The 16,208-nt window shown below is 43.2% G+C and overlaps 1 protein-coding gene across 1 annotated transcript in view; it reads right to left on the bottom strand.

The window, feature by feature from the left end:
* Positions 1-15,008, bottom strand: part of plxnb3 (plexin B3) — a 96,208-nt gene extending 81,200 nt beyond the window's left edge. Inside the window, exons 1-2 of the mRNA XM_086278846.1 lie at positions 14,863-15,008; positions 14,514-14,695 (exon numbers count right to left, since the gene is read on the bottom strand). The gene's annotated coding sequence lies outside the window, so the exon portion shown is untranslated. The remainder of the gene's footprint in view (positions 1-14,513; positions 14,696-14,862) is intronic.
* Between the last annotated feature and the right edge of the window lie 1,200 nt (positions 15,009-16,208).

Raw genomic sequence — 16,208 nt, 5'->3', positions numbered from 1 at the left:
ACAACTTTCAAAAGTAGTGTGCAGGACAGGTGTGCCGACCTTGCTGTAAAATACCTGGACCAGGTTAAGTCACTCCATAGTAAGGCCACACCCCAAACAGTGTACTTTAATTTTGTAAGATGGGGAAATATTATTTGTTTTTCTGCAAAATTACCAGGAAATTATGTGGTTCTTACTTATGTAGTACCTAAAATTACTTAATATTTGTGTCACCTTTACTGTAAAACATCTGAAGTCTACACAATATTACTTACACCTTATTTAAAATTAGGTAATAATATAAATTTGGTGACGTAAAAACCTCCCTTGTTCGCCCTCATTCTAGTGTGTATACTTTTAATCTGTAGATAAATATAAATACATTGTCATTTCAAATAAAATACATGATATTATAGAATATGGGAGAATTAATTAATCAGAGGTCATATTGTAAATGGTTTATTAGACCATCTGCTATAAAAACAAGAAATCACTTTTTATGTCCTTATTTTGTTATTTATTTAAAAATTTACAAACTGAAATCATGTTTTTATGGCAAGATTTAACCGACACACCAGACGTCTCTGAAAAGTCAGAAATGAATCAATCAAAACAATCAACCACTAAAACTATTTTTTTCTGTTCAGGAATCCAAGTAAATAACTCTAATTTGGACTCCTAAACAACAAATTCACTATTTTCTTCTGCTTTTTAAGCAAATTTGAAAATCATTGCATATTAACGATATGCAACTTCTCAGCCAAGCTTGCTCGCGTCAGCTGGTAAGTTAGCATTAGCATTCCACCCTTAGATTTGGCCTGTTTTGCTCAGAGAAACCAGGGAACTGCACATAAACAGTCTATGATGGAAACACTACAGGTGCATTTGTTGATAAGCTAAAGATCAGTTTGTCAGTGTAACTGCTGAGTGGCTGAACTTTCACAGCATAGAGGACACTTGAAACACTAACCAAAGGAATTTCCACAAACAGCTGAACACTGCAGCATGTCTGCAGCTCCACCACGTGCAGCAGAACCGTCAGTCAAAATGAGTGCATTAGTGCATCTGCACTAAAGCAGATCTCTAACATATGGCACCTCACAGATGTTTTATGGAAATTTGCAGGTAAACAGCAAGAAGGGTTTTTATTTTTTGTTGTTGCTGTTCATTTCTGTATAAAATGTCTAAATATAAACGTTTACATGTGGTGATTGTTTAATTTGTCAATGTGCACGTCCTCCCGAACGCTCGCTGCTGAGAACAGAGTCGGCAAAGATTCGGCTCAAGTTTCCAGGAAATTAGCTGAAAATATGTGACTGTAAACTGAAGTGTTACAGTGAGAAGGCAGAAAGTGACTCCACCATCCTGTCTGTCTGACAGGCAGCGAGACAGCTGGTTAGCACTGTGTGTGTGTGTGTGTGTGTGCGTGCTCCACAGGGAGCGATTGAGAGAAACCAGCTTCTTTATGGATTATTAATATCACCTCCAGCTACACACACAGTTAGTGTGTGTGTGATTTCACACACACGCACATACGGGGGAGGATGGGAGGGTGGGTGGGGGAGGGTTGGGTGAGTTTGAGGAATAGGACGGGGGGGGGGGGGCTCAGCAGTTGGTGCGATCAAGGACACTTCATTCATACTCCACTCTACGGTGCATGCGTGTGTGTGTATAATCGGTGTGGAGGCCCCACCCTAATCTGGGATCAACAATAGACCCCCAAAAACCCACCCAGAACCCCCCTTTACTCGTCTTTGTGAGTTCTTGTTTGTTTCAACTCGTCCTCTGGTCACCCTCCAACCCCCAAACACCACAATGCACCCCGCCCTCCTCTTCCTCCGTCTTATCAGGTCTGTCAGTTCAGGTTCAAGCCGCCACAAAAAACATCAAACACACCTGCTACAGCAGACTGCACACGGCCCACTTATGAACCATTTCAGAATGCTAAAGTCTGCTATGGTTCACTGCAGAAGTAACTATTTTTAATTTCTGGCTTATCCAAAGATTCTCTGCAGGATTAATCGATTGAGAACTTCAATAAAACATCAAAAACCGGTAAAAACATGAATCCGCGGGAACATCCTTCTATGTCTTTTATACGTCTAAAACTTCTGCAGTTTTGCTCAGTAAGTCACTTAATAAGAACTTAATTAACTGAGTTATTTTACATTAGCAGGCTTTTGTCCAAATGTAGAACAAGCTGTAACCAAATTTCATGAAAATCTCAAAAACATGAATTAAAGCGTGTTTTCTTCCACCATCTTTGTGTGAATTTGACTTCATTGGTTCTCACAGCAGGTGGAGATTATCCTCAGTCTGTCCATTAAATGACTTCAGAAGCAGACTGCAGTCTAAGCCAGAGAATCTCTAATATAACCAGTAACTCGCACTCTCTCAGATTTCTTAGAGGGCACACATGAGATAATCCTGAAGGAAAAGCCGTGAAGTCCAGAAAATGAAGTGAAAAATCTTCATCATGTTTTTGATAAAAGAGTTGGACACAATAGTTCAGATTTTGATTGCAGTAAAATACCTTCAGGTGAGTTTTAGGGACGTCACAGCAAGGGAACATTGGTGCCCTCACAAGTTATCGCCCAAAATACTAGTTGGTTAAAGGAATCACTCATAAGTCAGCAGTGTAAAACACTAGTAAACCCTCATTAGGATGCATTCCCATACAGCTGTGCCTGTCTGTGCTGGTAAGCTATAAACACCCACAGTAGCAAGCTAAGATGACATTTGGATGAACAAGCTCTGCATTAAAAAATGAGTGATTTTATCTCCGCTGTGTCAGAGTAAACCGGCACGAAACCACAGGAATACCGTGACAGCTGACCACGTTCTGCAGTGGACTGCCTTGTTTATCAAAACTTTAACAGATATATTGTTAAAAATGCTCGCTCTGACTGTGCCAGCTGACAGACACCAACACCAATTTGTCTAGCAGCAGGTGAGTGCGTTTTCCCTGCAGGCCTTTACAGACACAGCACCAACATAAGGATGCTCTTCTTTAACTACAGCTTGGTGTTAATACAGTCACACAGGAGAAGCTGTTCGGCACGCTCCGCTCCCTCATCAGCTGCCTCCAGACTCTCCAACTGGGCGAGTGCACATCCTCCACCCTGAGCGCTGGGATCCCTCCATGGTTGTGTGATGAGCCCCCACTTTCATGCACTCTTCACGCATGGCTGCTAGCCCAGCCACACTTCAAACCTATTGTTAGGTTTGCGGGTGATATGACAGCCTTCAGGCTCATCAGACTGCAATGAAGCTGCATTTACGGAGGAGAATCAGAACCTGAAAACACACAGTGTTCAACAATAACCTGGTTCTGAAACACCACAAAGGAGGTCTTTGAAGAGAACCCCCACCTTTGGGCTCCTGGGAATCCCCATTAAAGAGGACCTCTGCCTGTCTGACAGGATGTCTGCAGTGCTGGGGAAAGATGTGCCTTCATTAGAGCCTTACTGGGAGGGCCAATATATTGGTCCGTTTTAGCCATATATTGGCCTGTATATTTAATAAATGAAAATCTAAAACAGTAAAGAAGAGATGGGAGAAACTCCCATCGATGATATAAAATGATGACATCACACAGTTTGTTCAACAGAAGGCAACAGCACAACAACTAGTAGATCCAAGCAGTCCATGACTTAATGTGATCATTCATATTTTGTTTAGTCACATGACCAACTCGCTACCCTGGCAGGCCAAACATTACTCCATCATGAGGGCAGATAGTGGACAGTCGGAGTACTATTGGTTTTTTTTCACCTGTCTCAAGGCAAGATTACCTGGATCAGCGGTCCTCAACCTTTTTTGCTCTACAGACCGGTTTATGTCCGACAATATTTTCACAGACTGGCCTTTAAGGAGTCGCGGGTAAATACAACAAAATAAAACCAGTACAGTACCAAAAAAAAGAAGATTTATTCATAACACACGGGAAAAGACCCAGGGAAACCGAGTAAATGATAAAAACGATTAAAAAAATAACAATAAAATCCCTGAAAACCATAAATTTCACACCTGAGCCTCAACTATCGCGGCCCGGTACCAAACAACTCATGGACCGGTACCGGTCTGTGGCCCGGGGGTTGGGGACCGCTGACTTGGATCATCTATCCACACATCCATCAATCGAAAACTAAGATGTGAAGAGAAACTACACATTTTGGGGACTTGTTCCAAAACCAGTGGTTTTATTTAAATTTCTGAAAGTGGTGATGTGTCCCCCAGAGCTTCAGCTCAGTGTCATCTACGTGTATCTTTGCTCACCTCACACCACTGCAAGGATGAAAGCTTTCAAAGTACAGACAGCTACGTGCATTTTCTTTGTGGATGGGTAGGTAAGACGGCCGTGTGGGAGATGAAGAACACGAACTTGTGTGTGGTTACGACAAACATAAGTGCTACATAGCTAGCTTAAATGAACTACCACACTTGTGTTTTGCTGACTTGGACAGAGAAGTTCCAGTAGTATAAATTTGTCACATTAATGTCGCATCATAACAGTGAAGTCAACCGAGTATTCCTCCAGTGTCGGGTAAATCATTCCTACGGTTTAAATGAGCCACCACTGACAGCCGGGGCTGCTGTGGAGGGAGGTGTTGGTGCCATACTCCACAAACTCTGCCCTGCTGGCAGCTGTAAATAAACGCTGATTAGTGCACCCGACTGCACAGGAGCTATCTGGCAAGTTAAACTCGAAGATGTTCAAAGGATGGCTGGAGGGCAAAGGACTGCAGTGCTCCAGGTGGGCATGTCCCAGTGGCTCTGACATCATGTGAAAACTAAGGATAAAAAGATGATGTTAGGGAAATATTTGTGCTTTGTGTGTTGAAATGCAAAAAAGGTAACAAAAACTGGCCAATACATATTTTTACATGACCAAATATCAGTTCTGGTTCTTTCTGGTTTGAGTTCATATTCTTTGATTTGTTGTTGGTGGTGGTTTCGTTTCTCTTCATGGTTTTGTGCTCATGTTATAGTTTATAGTCTTTAGGCTTCTGTCTATGTGTCTCCCTGTGTTTCATGTTTTTGTGTCTCCTTGTCTCAGTGTCAAGTCCGTGTCTTTGTGTTTGTCTCGTGTTTCCTGTTTTACTTTGACAGTCTCACGTCCTGTGTTAGTGTATTCCCCGTCTCGTTATGTTTGATCTCTCCCAGCTGGGTTTCTACCTCCCTCGTTAGTCCCTCGTGTGTTTTCCTCTGCCCGTTGTCTCGGCATCCCCACGTCCTGAGTGTTTCCTGCGTGGTCCTCATCATCCACGCTCCTAGTTTCTAGCTCTCCAGTTTATAGTTTCCCAGCATCTCAGTTCCTCATTTCAGTTGTTGGTTTCTGTATTGAGTAATTTTGCTACATTGCAATAAAGCTGCCTCTTTTACTTTAATTCAGTTCAATTTCAATTTTATGTATACAGCGCCAAATCACAACAACAGTCGCCTCAAGGCGCTTTATACTGTAAGGTAGACCCTGCAATAATACATACAGAGAAAAACCCAACAATCATATGACCCCCTATGAGCAGCACTTTGGCGACAGTGGGAAGGAAAAACTCCCTTTTAACAGGAAGAAACCTCCAGCAGAACCAGGCTTAGGGAGGGGCGGGGCCATCTGCTGCGATTGGTTGAGGTGAGAGAAGGAAGACGGGATAGAAGACAAGCAGTGGAACAAAGCCAGAGATTAATAACACGTGTGATTCAGCAGAGAGGTCTATTAACACATGCTGAGTGACAAAGGTGACTGAAGAAGACTCAGTGCATCACAGAATCAGCCTTTGTGTTCGTGAGTCCTGCATTTGGGTCCTTATCCTAAATATTCTGTATCAGTTGGCCTGTAATCAGTTACATTTGAATAGATATTGTGATAGTTTACAAAGAGTCATTTAAATGATGTTTACTGTTTGACCCAGCAGCATTATAGATGTCAACCAATGATTCTGGCTGGCTTTATCCACCCAGGTTTCAAAGCAAAGTCCATCCAGAAACGAGGTGATGTCATGGGGTTTGTGTCCATCTTTTATATACAGTGTTTGGACAATAGAAAAAAATAAAAACGCACTGAGTGACAGCTTCTTCTAAACGCTGTGGCTTTGCTGATCTCAAGCTTCCCCTGTGCTGACGTCACACCCGGGTACCCCACCACCGCCACTTAGTACCTGTCACACTGCACCTGTAGTACACTGACTCTGGCTCATGCTCTGAGGTTGTGTCTATTTACAGAATATCAGTCCGCTCTGATTCGATTTACTGGATCAATCTGATTAATCCTCAGTGTAAAAGTTGAGGCTCTGAATTCAGCTCTGCAGCTGCTGGAGTCCTCGCTGATTGACCGGCAGTCCCTGGAGGGAAAAACGAAGCACCTCCATTCAGCCGCTGGGGGAGTGTGAAATGCATTCTGGGATAGCTGGCTGCCACAGTGTCCAAAGAAAACACGGGGAGTGAGACAACTTCCGCCAAGAAAACTCGTACTCTTGAAGTGAAGCTGCTCAGAAGAATGCAACCAAAACAAAAGAAAAACATGATGGAACCTGGATCAGGAGAAACACACACGCACGCACACGCAGACACACAACCTCCTGAGGATTGGTGTGTGCGTCATTGTGGTTCAAATCAGTAGCAGCCAGCCGCTGGCTGAGAGTCCCTGAGGAATCAAACCAGCAACTCTTTCATCTGCAGGAACACATGAAACACACACACACACAAGATCCTCTGATGTTCTGCAGCCAGTGGTTGTCCTACAGGATTAATAACATTAAAGGGTCAGTTCACCCAAACCAGCAGTGCCGTTTTCTGCTCAGAGGGTCTGATTCTGGTTCCAGGTGGATTCTGGGGTCCGTTTGGGGGAATTTATGTTTGGAGATTTGATTTTATTAAGAATTCAGAATAGAGCTGGGCGATATATCGAGTTTTAAAAAAATATCGATATATTTTTATACGAGATATAAGATGTGACAATATCTTTTATATCGATATAGTCTATGTTACGTTAAAGCTATACTTGTGGAGCCGCAAGTTTGCCTCTCTTTCGTCCACTTTTGTCTTTACGCAACGTTACTCGGCCTCGCCCCTCCTTCACTGAATACAACTCCCCCTCCTCCCCCATCGCTTCATCTGCAGGAAGCGACAAGACGGACACGGCAAATCTCCGTTAACGAGTTACTGCGCATCGCCCCGTGCGTGGGGCTGGACGCCGTCAACGTGTTAGCTAGCTAACCACGCTAACGAGCTAACCACGCTAACGCCATGCAGCCCAGAGGCGCTGCACAGCCTAAAATCCTTTCATTCTCTCAAAAGTTGACAGCGCGCCTTATGTATGAATTCTGGTTGTGCTTGATGGCTGCGAACCGATTTTATGTGGTACACAGCACTCAGCAATCTGTCAAAAAATGTTTTAGTACGACTTTGGTCAGCTACGGAGCTGCACCGCTTGATGGACTGTCAGAGCATTACGGCTACCGAGGAGCCTCGCGGAGTGATACGTACTGTGCTTCAACGTAATATTACCCTACTGTGTATAAGGACCATAAATGGCACCTGTTAAGAGACGTGGTTACGAAGAGGATTTCAAACTCAATGCTGTCAGTCACAGAGTAGAAGTTGGGAACAGAGCAGCTGTGAAATCTGTCTTTGTTATTATGCTCAGCGTCTTTTAGTTTACATTTTGACTGCACAATTGTGAGCTTTTTGTTATGCACAAAACAACATTGTTTTCTTTTATTTATGGAGCATTATTATTTAATAAATGCTCATAATTTATTTTTGAGTAAATTTTATGTACATCTATGCTCTATGTTAATAAAAGTGCCTGTGTGACATCTGGGACACAGCTTTGACTAAGAACTCTCTTCTTGTTCTTACTTTATGGCTTTAAAAAAAAAAAATCGAGATATATATCTTATATCGCCATCTAGGTAAAAAATATCGAGATATGAATTTTGGGTCATATCGCCCAGCCCTAATTCAGAAACATAAATTGATAAAACATAAAGTCAGATTTTCTCTGTATTTCTTGTTTTTATGAGTCAAACTATGTTCTAATCAGATTTTATGTGTGAAAAGCAGCAAACATCATTCGGGCCACAGATCGATTAATCGTTCGGTGCATAAAACATCAGAGAACAGCTCGGCTCAGTTTCACAGAGCAGCGTGTGACGTCAGCAAAAGTCCAAACCATGAAAACACTTCGCTTCACGTCAGCATGTTTAAGAAGTTCTCGATTCAAACACGTAAACAGTCATTCTCCTTTGATCAGCTGATCAATCTACGGCCTGATACGTGCGGCTCTGCTGGTTCGTCTCGGGGTCTTTGCTGGAAAATATGGCTCTGAAGGAGACTCCTCTTTTTAATATTCTGAGCGCTGAAGCTAATCTCTGGTTATTTCACTGTTGCTGTTTCTGTTGCTCATGTTTGTTCAAGATAAGCGCTAATAAAGAGCTTCAGGTGACAAAACTGAGAAGAACTGAAAACCATGCCAAGAGCAGCTACAGCAGTCATTACTCTGCTGCTCATCCACAAAAATGCTCACAGTTTACTTTATATTTTAACTTTTAAGACTACAACGTTATAAATAAAGTCGATAAAGAAGTAAGGAGGTCTGAGTGAAGATCACGAGGAGCTGCTGCAGACAGCACGGAGGAGGGCGGTTTGAGAAACGAGTGGGACGACTTTCAGTTGGTTCGCGAAGCTCCTCGCTCGGAGGAAACAAATGAAACCTGGAGACTTTTAGACACTTAGACAAGCAGAGATACATCGAGCGGTGATCGGGGGAAGCTTTCTGTGGGAAGATGCGGCTCACTGGTAGCTGTGCTAAGCAAGATTACAGCTGACACAGCAGCGAGCGTGCGGGCGAGTCGCCACTCAGGAGACTCTTGAGTAGAAATTCATGGGAAAACTGCCCAACGCCAGTGATGGAGTGATGGCGGTTGCCCCGCCGCCTCTCAAAAACCCAATCTGCTTTACAACATATTAGCCAATCATGACGGGGCACACAGCCGGCACACAGCTTGATGACTGTTTCAGCTGTGTGCTGGTGAGTACAGCTGCTCCTTATCAGAGCAAAGATATAGCCCAGTGTATGTTCTCACTCTTTCTGGTTCACTGCACCCATAATGTGTCAGAGAAGTGTCACCGACAAACACACCAAACTTTTCTACCTATTTTTAAACCAGACTTAACTGATCTGAAGTGATCGCGTTCCCAAACATCATCCAGATCTGGAGAGCAGCCTCGCTCACTGAACCTTCTGCAGATATTAGATCTTAAATTAATTCCAATTATCTTTAAAAGAACCTGCAGACACATAACAGCACCTGTGCAGGCGTGTGTGCATACATGGAACATGTGATAACAATTCCCAGGAGCACACACACACACCCAGTGTGTACAGTGCAGTAAAACAGATGGTCACACAGATTGTATTAGAAACTGACAGCTAATCAGACACACAAACAGTGAAGCGCACACACTGTTGCTGTTTCCGTCACGTCACACTGACTTCAGCTCAGCTCCTCGAGACTGACAGCAAAGCGGGCGAACACTTTTAGTATTTACGAAACAAATTTCAACTCAAATGTATTTTCTTTATTTTGTCTTTTTTGTGTTTCTCATGTTTCCCAAACTGTCATTTATCTTTAGGACACAGAGTTATATAAATCATTACAAAAGTCTTTATCACATTATCTGCAGGGCTGAAGATAATAATTCCCCTCCTGAGGGGAAGGAGTTGTCAGCGGGGCCCCCGTTGGCCCCCTTCGCACATGTCAGTAGGATTATTTCCCCAGAAACCAGCGAGCAGTCCACACCTGACCCGATTACTCGATTAGCAGATGGACGGGAAATTATCTGGAAGCAGTTTTATTACTGATAAGTATTGTGAGTCATTTCTAAACACAAAAGAAGAAAGAGAAAAAAACGTGCTCCGTCGCTCTCATTGAGATGTCACTTGACGTTTTCTGAACAATCAGTAGATTATGAGAGAAAAATAGAACCTGCTTGGATGTCTTCTGCCTCCACATGGCTTCAGTCAAACTTATCTTAATGTAATAATTGTCATTAGGATGACTGAACATGATTATTCACTAACTTAACAAACATTGTGCAGTTACTAAACTTTCTGAAATGTTTCCTTTTATGTTGGATCTCCTCAACTTATTGAACTTTAATTTTATATTAATAAGTGAAAATAAGGAGGTGAGTGTGAGGGAGGACATCCAGCTGTTTGAGCTCGGTCACGACTCACATCTTTGGGACTATAAAGTATCACATGACCCAGTAAAAGATTGTGAGAGACAAAGGCAGCTGCAGGAGCGCCTGATGATCTTTCCACAGGCTCATTGAGAAAATGTCACTTCCTCTTGTGAGTCAGTGTGGGCTTTTATTTATAGAGGGAGTGGTAATGCAATGTAAAGCAAACATAAAATACTATGAGAGTAAAATTTTAACCCCGATTATCTTGTTGTTACTTTATAAACCTTTATAAACTGAGTTCAGATGTTAGAAGCAGATCCTCGCTCAGAGTCTCTCCACAGCACTCGGAGCACAGGGCGGGGGGTGGAGAACCAGAACATTTAACAATCCTCTTCCCCTGTATTAGGATTCCCCCCCCATCTCCACCGTCTCCAACTTGTTTCCTAAATATGATGACTAATATTAGTTTACATATTCGCCTAACAAGCAAAAGATCCCCGGTTCGAAAAAACAAAACTCTTTCGGGTTGTGTTAGGGAGGGCATCCGGTGTAAAAACTGCCAAATCAGACACGCTGTGAATAAGGGAGCAGCCGAAAGAAGCTTCCTCGTTAACATTTATTTATTCTGATCTTTCTCTCACATCATCGTGAACACTTTTTCTATCTGTTATTTATGCCTTCGCACCTCCACAAACACATTCAGCGCAGTAGTAAAGTACATTGTACAACCAGAGCATATAGAAATATAGAAATGGCACATTAACACCAGCAACCAAAGTGGTCTTCACAGTGATCACACACAGGACTAAAATAATCACATATTTCTCACATCTGTGAAGTGATGTTGTCACTGATTCTGCAGATTCTGCCCCGTTTAAAAAGACCTCACTCTATTTGTATTTGCTGATTAATCAATTAGCTGATCAGATCAGCTCATCTGCTAACACTGCATCAAATCCTCTGCAGCAGGAAACGAGGAAACACGATGGTGACTTTCAGGAAAGTAGAGCACTCTGTGCTGGTGTTACTGGTGCGAGCCCAGTTGGACTAAAACTGCAGATTAAAGCACATTAACCCTGTGTGTGTGTGTGTGTGTGTGTGTGCGTGCGTGCGTGCGTGCGTGCGTGTGTGTGTGTGTGGATTAGACAGTAATCTGACTCTGAAGCTGGACTCAGACTAAACCCTTCAGATTAGTCAAATGGGCATTTCGGTTAAGTAATCCTCATCTCACTGATGATGAGGAGGAAAAGGAGGATGAGGAGGAGGAGCATGATGTCACTGCCTCAAGCCGATCACATGCCAGGGTGGTCAGTGGGTGAGCTTCATTCGGGTTTCTGGGTTAAATCGGGTAAAGGAGTCTTCAGGTTGTCTCTTTAAACCAGAGTCCATTCAGAAAATCTACAATTTAACATTTTTATCAGTGCGGCCCTGAACTGTGACTGTCAGGCTGCTGCAGAAATCTAATGATTGCACAAAGAAACAAAGTCATGCATTAGAGCTGCTCCTCACTGCCAGCAGCGAAACCTTCATTTTGTTTTCAATAAACTTTGACCACACCGCCTCTATTTTAAATCTGTTAATTGATTTTCATCAGTTTCCATTTGTTCCATCTACGTGTGAATCACCTTTACTGTGAATTATCAAGGTTATTAAACATTAGTTATGATATTTTTTAATTTGGACAGTTTTTATGTATTTGATGCATTTTGTTGTTCTATTATAATCTTATTGTCTTACTTATGCAGCATGTGGGCAGCTCCTGTACTTTTCAATAAAAAGGAGCTGGAGGAATAACACGGCTTTGCTTGTGAGTTAAACTGAAATAATTTAATCAATAATCAAAATTCATGTTTGGATTTTTTTCAGTCTCTGTGATTTTTTTTCTGTTTTTCTCTAAAAGGACGAGGTTTTGTATAAAAGAAACCTGAAGTGCGTACAGTCAGAAATCCAAACACAAAATCATTTCAACCAGAATTATAAGAAAGACGTGGTGTTCAAACGAAAAGCAGCACAGATGGAGGTACGAGTAAATCTTCTGAGAGGAAAAAGAAGGTTTTTAAAACTTAATGTTGAGGAAAACCTTTTAGGCAGATTCTTTCATATTTCACCTGCAGCTTTCATGTCCTGGTGACCATTAAAACTGGCAGCTGTCATCAGAGGATGGGTACACTGAGGTCAGAAAGGTGTGGACATGCTCAGTAAAAATATTAAGGCAGGCTGTGATGGTTAAAAGACGCTCAGTTGGTACTAAGGTGCACAAAGTGTGCAAAGAAAATATGCTCCACACCATTTCACCAGCAGCAGCCTGAACTGTTCACAAAGCAGGATGGATTCATGCTGTCATGCTGTTTAAAGTCTGTCCCTATCATGTGAATGATGCAGCAGAAATTGAGACTGACCAGACAATGTCTTTCCAGTCTTCTCCTGCCCAGTTTTGGTGAGCCCGCGGGAACTGCAGCCTCAGTTTTCGGTCTTCTGCTGCTGTAACCCTGCTTCAAGGTTCAATGTGTTGGCCGTTCAGAGATGCTCTTCTGCATACCTTGGCAGCAATGGGTGGTTATTTAAGTAAATGTTGCTTTCTTATCGCCTCAAAGCAGCTTGTCAACACATCATTTTAACCCAGAGAGCTGCAGCTCACAGGGTATTTTCCCTTTTACAGACCATTCTCTGTAAACCCTGGAGATGCATGTTTGGGAAAATCCCAGCAGATGATCATTTTCTGAAATACTCGGACAGACCCTCTGGCACCAACAACCATCACTGTTCTTCCTCATTCTGATGAGTAGGTCAGCTTGACCATGTCTACATGCCTAAATGCAATGAGCTGCTGCCATGTGGTTGCCTCATTAGATATTTGTGCTAACAAGCAGTTGAACAGGTGTACCTAATAAAGTGGCTGATGAGCTTAAGTGACTGGAAACATTCCCAAGATAGCAAGATGTCTGGAAGAGGAGTGGGTAAACTGAAGCAAGTTAGCTGAGCACTGGAATCCAGATTTAAACACAGTTTCTTTCTGTCTTTAAAAGCATGAACTTTAAGTATCTGAACAAACCATTTTCCCCAGTGTTCCATGTATTGTGTTCAGTAATTCAAACCTTCATGCAGAACATCAAGAGTTTGAACAAAAAAAAGGTTCAGCTGTTCCTAAACATCACAAAATAATAAAGGAGCATTCTGCTCTTTTTCGCACTTTTTCAGCAAACCACAGACTCAGACCGATAATCTCCTTCAGCACCATCAACCGGATTGTCACTGCAAACTAAACCAGAGCGCCACTTCTGCCTCTGGAAGGAGTCCCAACAACTTTACTATTCTATAGGCTACATTCAGCAGGAGCCAACATGCTGCAACCACAGACAGGAAGTCTGATACACCAACAAAGCAGCAGTTAAAGCCTGAGCAGGATCTGTGGAAGGGTAACACAGTGCAACTTTAAAAACTGAATCAGGACCAGCAGATCTGCATCAGCCTGGAGTCATGTGGTATCCAGGAGCTTAAGGGGCCCCGAGGGCCCAAACAGAAAATATCAGCGGCCCTGCCCAGTTTCCCTAGAAATACTGACCACATTAATTTAAACTGGAACAAAGAGCAGGTCCAGCAACTTTCTGTGTGTTTGTGTAGGAGGAGGAGAGGGGGAGGAGAGGGGGAGGACGGGGAGGGAGGGGGGGGGGGGGGGGGGTTGTATTGTTTTTTGTTTATGTTCTCAGAGTGTCGCGTGATGCTCACTTCCCTTATGCAAGTCTGCAAAGGTGACTTCTAAACTCGCTCCAGCCATAACAGCAGCACAGAGTGTGAGAGTGTGTGTGTCTGTGTGTTGGAATGCCAGCTATTCAGTGGCTGCTGCGGCCGTGCCGTGCCGTGCCAGGACAGGCTGGAAACGGCCGACACGGACACACACAGAAGCACTCAGTGAGGAGGCAGACTTACAAACTGAACCCAGCACCACATTTATCACTCCTGCTGTTAAACCGGCTTCAGTCAGACCGCCGGCCAGACTCCCTGAAGGGATTGTCCACTTTTAAACTCCCAGTCCAGAGTCTGAGCCGCTCTGTATTTACGGCTCTGTAAATTAAACCCGGGGGACATAACCTGGTGCTGGTCATAATATCAATGTTTCTGAGCGGAGTCAAAGAGCATCTCCTCCCGGTTCTAAAGCCATCGGCAGCTGCCTCCCTCAGATAAACAGCCTAACGGAAAACCGGCAACATCTAAAACTACTACATTCCTGAATGGAGTCTGGCGTGTGTCGGGCAGACACGCCTGACTCTCACGCCTTTTCCTTCCTACAGCAGCGGGACAACTCAGAGCCGTGACAAGGGGGGCGATGAGGTCCGGGTCCGACTCACCTGAGCTCGCCAGGCTGCTGTGCCGTCCTCCCGGCGTCCGAGTAGCCCGAGAAACTTCCAAAAGACCCCAGCAGACACCCGGATCCGCACAGTCCGCGCGGAGAGACGCACAACAGGTTTGACAGAGACCCCGCCCCGCTGCGCTCCAAGGTCCACAGCCGAAAACCCACCGCGAAGCCTGGCTTAGAAATCCAGAGGTTTTAATAATTAAAAGCTATCGATCCCATCTGTCCAGTCAACACTCAGTGTCAGTCAGAATATCGATCCTCTGAAAGTGAAATACTTCATGCGTGGGTTTAATATGAGAAAAAAATTTTTTATTTATATGAATAAAATAGGCGACTTTTACCTCTGATACTTAAGATGGCCCAATTAAATCCACGTTTAAATAACTCAACAAGTAAAGTCTTATTATTAATATTACAATGTGGGTTTTTAGCGGATGAGGATGTATCCAGATACTTTTGTTCTAATAGCAGTACTAACGAGCAAACGTGTAGTTAGTGTAGTACAGACGCATCCCTAACAGTAAATTCTCGCGTATGATGCTACATCTTGTACCCCTGTGACGTCTATTTGAAGAGTCGTGTGGTTTCCAGAGTCTCCGTAAACCACCAGTACAGTTTACTAAACCACAGTGGAGTACGTGTTTTATTAGCCAAACTCTTAATTTGAAAAGCCAACAGGGATTAAACTGGTGAAACTGGGCAGAGGTAGGAGCGCTTTTAAACCACGGGCTGGCAGGGGTTAAAGGTCCGGAACGCAGTTGAGTCTCACAGGCATGTTAGTGCGTATTTCTGTTGAATGAGTTCCTTTTAAATAAGCCCCGCATCGTTTCCAGCGACGGCATGCACATACTCGCTCAGTAATCACAAACTAATGACATCCTACGAACAGGATACACCTTCAGCACCTTTTCTAGTCCTCCTCCCTGTGATGCGTTCAAGGTGCAGATGTAACTTCATTGCGCCCGTGGTAATCAGAAGGTAGCCAGCGCGAAAAATAACGTTTGTTAATGTGCGTCAGACTCAGACATGGAGACATTTGTAAGAAAGATGAAGATTATTGCTCACTTAAGAGGAAATAATTGATTATACTGTTTGTTGGTCACCTGATCAGAGGAAAAAACAACAACAAACAAAACGCATTAGTAAACTTTTTATTTATTTATTTTTAATAAACATCCAGACATCATCATCATGACATCACACAGCATCGTTATAATTGGATCTTCATCACCCTCCTCTTCTTCATTCTGATTGCACTGGAACATGTAGTTTACATTTCTCTAAATAAAGTTTCTTTATTCAAACTGCAGCAGCAGATTATTCTGTTGTTGATCAGTGAAGCTGCTGTTTATATTACTGATTGTGTATATAATATACTGTTTATTTGTACACGCAGGAAAGGATTAAATATCACAATTAAAAATATATATAAACGGACTCCGCTGTCACGTGACTGCTTAGCAGTCATGTGACTCAGCTGATCCTTTTCTGTCAAATCTGCTGCTCCTCTCTTTGTTCTCAGTCAGCTGACGGCTGCTGTCAGATCAGTGTTTACGGTCCTTGTCTTACTGTCTTTGGAGAACCAGCACAAACTTCACAGGTTTAAAAGGCAGATGTTATCCAGTGTAGCCCCACCCACAGCCTCTGACATCAGTGGTTTCCCCAGTGGAACTTATTTTTCTGGAGC

This window comes from Aulonocara sp. 'chitande type north' Nkhata Bay, linkage group LG20 (assembly GCF_057382095.1).
Source record: "Aulonocara sp. 'chitande type north' Nkhata Bay isolate Kocher_YH1m ecotype deep benthic linkage group LG20, A_spYH_male_GT1.1, whole genome shotgun sequence".
In the NCBI taxonomy this organism is placed as follows: Eukaryota; Metazoa; Chordata; class Actinopteri; order Cichliformes; family Cichlidae; genus Aulonocara; species Aulonocara sp. 'chitande type north' Nkhata Bay.
The sequence above is the reverse complement of the archived record's forward strand: the minus strand, read 5'-3'. Positions and strand labels throughout refer to the sequence as shown.